Source organism: Pipra filicauda, unplaced genomic scaffold (assembly GCF_003945595.2).
Source record: "Pipra filicauda isolate LSUMZ 115617 unplaced genomic scaffold, ASM394559v2 scaffold33_size4404698_pilon, whole genome shotgun sequence".
NCBI classification, from domain to species: domain Eukaryota; kingdom Metazoa; phylum Chordata; class Aves; order Passeriformes; family Pipridae; genus Pipra; species Pipra filicauda.
The window spans coordinates 1,136,606-1,141,727 of NW_024104465.1; positions in this window are offsets into that span (position 1 = coordinate 1,136,606).

Consider the following 5,122-nt stretch of genomic DNA (forward strand, 5'->3'; position numbering starts at 1 on the left):
AGTGGCCTTTCCTTTCCACTCCCAGATGTTTCCATCCTGGCAGGGCTCTCTCAGGCTGCTACAGGTACTTGTGTGATGAGCTGGCTCAAGGTGCTGATCCAACCCAACTTTTCCCCCCTTTTTCACCAGGTCACGAACACTTTAACCTCTTTACAACCAGGTTACCTGCTGCATCCAGTCCCCAAGGGAGCCACAAAAACACATACATACCAGCATGGCAGATGGGTAAATGAGGAAAACTACTGCTGAGTATGAGGCCTCAGCACACACTCATGTGTGATTCATGCTTTAACAATATGACTTACTACTACAGAAAATTTAGTTTAATAATGTCAGATTAAAAAACCTCAGCCAGGTTGTAGAAAACCAATAAACCAAAACCCAACTGTGTGTGTCAGTCCTGACTGCCATCCCCAGCTAAGATTCCTCCTTTGTGGCATTATGCTCATTGTCTGCACAGACACCCCGTTACTGCATTCCTGGTGCTCTCCAGTTACTCTCTGTGAAGGCAAGGCTAACTGGAGTCAGCAAGAATTGTTAATAGGGGCTATTGAATCAAGCCTTCTGTTTGTAATAGCTCTTCATCACAGATTTTACGGGACAGATTCCATTCAGCAGAAACTGCAGGGCCACACATGCATCCAGAGGCACTGCCCGTCCAAAACAGTTTGCAGAGGGCTGCCAACCTGCACAATTAATTTCTTTTTGCTCACTTCATGAGACTAACTAATGCTTCCATTCCATCTAGCACAGAAAGCAGCTCCTCCTGTACATACTGATCCAGGAACTGCACTAATCTCTGTGGAAACAAATCTCAGACCTTCGCTGCTCTCCTGCTATGTAACAAGATAAATTTGCACTTCTCATTACACCCAGCCAAGTTCCAGAAAACAATTTGAGTTTCTAGTCCACAGAAGGACAATGGGGAATCTGGGAGAAATGCAAAAACCTTCATATTAATGGTAAAGATCAAAGTCTTTTCCATGACTGATTTCTAAGCATAATTTTTTCTTTCATCTCTAGCTTTCTCCAGGATGAGGGAAGATTTATGCCTGGCAGTTTCATAGAGTTAAGTTTAATAGGATGCCAGGTGGCAGCTGTCAAAGGCAGACTCAATTGCTCTTTCTGCTGCTTGGGAATGGGTTTGCTCTTCTTGCTACACTTTTAGAGATTAAATGTGACATTATTTCCCAGGACTTGATTTTAAACTACCCAAACTACAAGTAATCTAATAGCTGTGCAGCTACATTCTCACACAGTTTACATGTAGAATTCTGTAGGTGTATACACATACATGTATCACAGCACATGCCCACATCCACAAACATCCATCCTCCCTAAACTCAGTGTGAACCAGTTTCAGCTGTGAGCTGGTACCTTTTTGCTGTTTACTTTATACAGGTTCCAGAATGAACAATGTCTGCTTTCTCTCTCTCCTGTCTGTCAGCTGCTCTTTCTTGTTTGTTTGTTCTACTTTTTCACCTGTGGAAAAATTCAAAGTGTATTGAGACTTTTCTTAAAGAAAAAAAAAGAAAAATATAATGAATCTCACATATAGCCCAACATGCTGTGCCAAGGGAGGCAGCCACAGAGGTACAGCTCTGGAATGACTCTGCAAGAACCCATCAAACCCACCTCCTTCTCTGGCCATAGCCAAGTGCCTTCAGATCTTCCTGGGCAAAAGTTCATCTAACCTCCTATGCAAGAACTAACATGCTTTATTACTTAATCTTACCAAATAAGACACTGGGGAGAGTAAGCAAAATGAGTTTTCTAATCTGAGTAATCTTTCCTAGCCAAATTAACAAGGAATGCTTAAAATGGAAAAAGTTGACCACTGCCCTCCTTGTAACAGAACATATGTCATGTTCCCATAAGTTCCCCTTTCTAATTCCTAGGCAACCAAAATAAGTGTTCCAATTTTTCCTCAAAACTTGTTTTTCTAAACCATTTTCCGCTTCCTTCATAAATGGCAATGCTCAAGAATAAAGTACATCCTGAGACCTCGCCTACCGTGAAGAGATTTTTAGAGCAATTTGTGCTTGAAGCATCGATTGTCACTAAACACTATTCCAACTCCAACAAAATCAGGGGGTTTATTCCTTTGTTGCCTCTGTCTTGGTCATGAAAATGACAGTGGGTCTCACCTGTAAAAAGCCTTCTGTAAGCAATGATGTAGGAGTTGTAAACAAATATGTTTCATTTCTAACCTGGAAACAATTTGAATGTAAGAAAAAAGCATCAGGGCTGCAACAAAAGGATCAGATGTCAAGTTTATGAAACTGAGCCGACTATAACCAAAAATCAAGACAGAGACAGTGACTACAAAGGAGTCGGCGTGGAGGGGCAGGAATATCCAATGGCACTGTTGCATGGCCCTGCTGACACACTCAAGGAGAGGCTTTCCCTCCCCCTTCAGTCTGACAGCATGAACTATTGCTCAGTAAATGCCAGCCACAGCCTCCAAGGACTAACAAGGAAGTCTGCAGAAGCAAAACAACCATATGCGATATTTGAACTGGTTCAGACTGGTTCAGGGTTTGCTCCACTAACTCCGAGTGCTTTCTCAGATGTGCTTTCTGTGTGGGCTGTCCTAAAAGGACAGAGGCAATGTGGGGCCTATTGTTTACTGGGGAGAAGCACCGAAGCTGCCCTTTGCCATCATTAAGAGATTAGCACTAAACACTCGCTGACTTCAGAAATTCACACACACTCCTCTCCAACAGCAACATTTCTTTGTCCTTTTTGTCACGAACTGCCCAGTGCCTTTCCACAGCTCTTCTCAGTGGGTTTGAAGGGCCCAAGTGCCCACAGACATTGTGTTCACACTGGCCCACTGTGGCAGCTGTGAAGGACTCCCCGTGGATCACGGCCCTCAGCTCTTTTCCCAGCTGCAGTGTCCCGATCCCGGTGCCTGGATCACAGACACGGCTCTACCTTCCATCCAACAGGGGTGTCTCCTAGCAGGATACCATAAAACCATAGCAATGATTTTAGGAATTAGGTACAGCTGTCTAACCGTGGTGTTTCAGTCCCCAGTTGCCCTGGTTTTTGCTGGGTTTTGTTTGTTTGATTGTTTGGTTTTTCTCCCAGATGCAGGCTCTTATTGACAAAAAACAGAGACCGCATTTTTAAGGGTGGAGGAAGGGAAGCTATTTTGAAAGATACTGTGATCTACTCAGAGAACACATAGGTCTGAGCCAAGAACAGGAGCCTTGGTCTAAATTCTTTAACTGATCTTTGCTTGACCTTAGGCAAGCTTCTGCTTTGGTTTCCCATGTTAATACTACTTATGTCACAGAGGCAGAAATGATTAAATGTCTGCAAAGTGCTTGAAAGCCTCAGACACGCAATACCTACCTTATGAAATGGTATTCTGGGGGAAGGAATCCAGAAGATGGATATGCATGCAAGGACTTGAGATGTTCTCAAGTTCTACATGTGTAGTGCTGACTTAGATGAAAAGTACAAACAAGCTTTAATGCAGGAAGAAAAATGTGTTGTTTAGTTGTTTTTTAAGGTATAAAAGTAAGTTTGTAGCTTTCTTGTTTCTCAATCCACTGCTGTGCCCAGCAGTACCTGGCAAAGCTAAGCAGTCTGATAAACCAACATTCACTCTTGTTAGAAAATGCCTTTCTAGAAATAATAGTTTATCTTGCACATGAGAAACATAAAAACACAGCACCAAAACATCTGGAGATTTGAGTCAAAAGGAATAAAGATTGCTGTTCTGATGTCTATTCAAATTAACCTCCAGTGAATTGGATTATTAAATATATTTATACCAATGCTTCCCTTACCATGGAATCCGATTCCACAGTCAAACAGAGGTGATAGCTCAAAAATCTTATGTTTAAACTTCAATAATCATGGAATATTATCAAAGTAGGAGTTAGATTCCATTGTGGAAAGCATGAGGTTAGAGTTGCACTTAAATATGCAAAACTCCCAGTTCCTGTAGAAAATACACCATGTCCAAATAGCCCAGGCACTCACAAGCAAGTGATCCATATTCCAAGCCAACAGAAAGGCAGTAAGATTATAAACTTGCACACATAAAAAAAACCCCAAACACATGTTTTCTTATCTCTCTGGGGTTTAGGGACGAGGACTGGAGTCATAATGGAAGAGCAGAAGCAGAGACTCATTTTGTAATGGCTCTCCTTTGTAACTCAACACGTGAGCAGAGAAGCAGAGACCAAACCTTGCAGCAAAGCTATTATTGCTTCCTCATAAAGAGCAGGATTCACAGACATTTACAATGCAGAGCTCTCACCTCTGGATTTTGTTTTCTTAGGTGACCTGAAAGCAGATAAAACCATTGGCACACAGGTACTGTGAGACCTCCCTCCACAGGTGTTTGCCTGAAGGTTGCCAGAGGAGTTATTTTGGGAAGTTGCCCTTTCTTTCCTGTGTGGAAAGGCAAACCTCTGTATTTTCTCTGGGTCACACACATGCCATAGGCATGCAGAGATAGCCTTTTTCATGACTGACATATGCACAGGGACTGTTTTACATCTATTTACAAAAGCAAATGCTCTGTTCCCTAAGTATGTTTACAGAACAGGGGAAAATTCTGTTGTTATTTTGGTCTTTTTGGTTTCTCTTTTAGAAAGTCAGAGCTCCAGCTGGCAAAAACATAAGGAGGTAAAAAGCCAGGAAGGAACAAAGGCTTATTAAAGTTTCACCTAATACTTGCACACTTATTTCTTTAGATTATAATGGTGTGGAGTTAGAACACTGTGCACTGGACAATGCCCCAGCACCTGAGGTAGGCAGGCCAGAAGCAAAAATATATTTATATATCCTGTCTTGGTTTTATTTCACTGCCATTCAATGAGGACAATACTGAATTTCACAGATACTTGTTACTCCATCCACTTATGCTGAAACAAGAAATCTCATTGCACAGTGCCAGAGAAAGGATTTTCTAGTCAAAATAAGGCCATCCTGGTAACACAGTGTTGCAATTATGGATTTTCACAGAGAGCTGGGGAGATGTGCAAAGGCAGGAACTGTCTCTGAAGAGAGGAAGATTTTGAGATACGAGAAGTACAGCCCATCTCTCTGTGCACTCGTGGTCTCTACTCTCCGTCTCCAGGAAATGAATGCATGCAGCCTG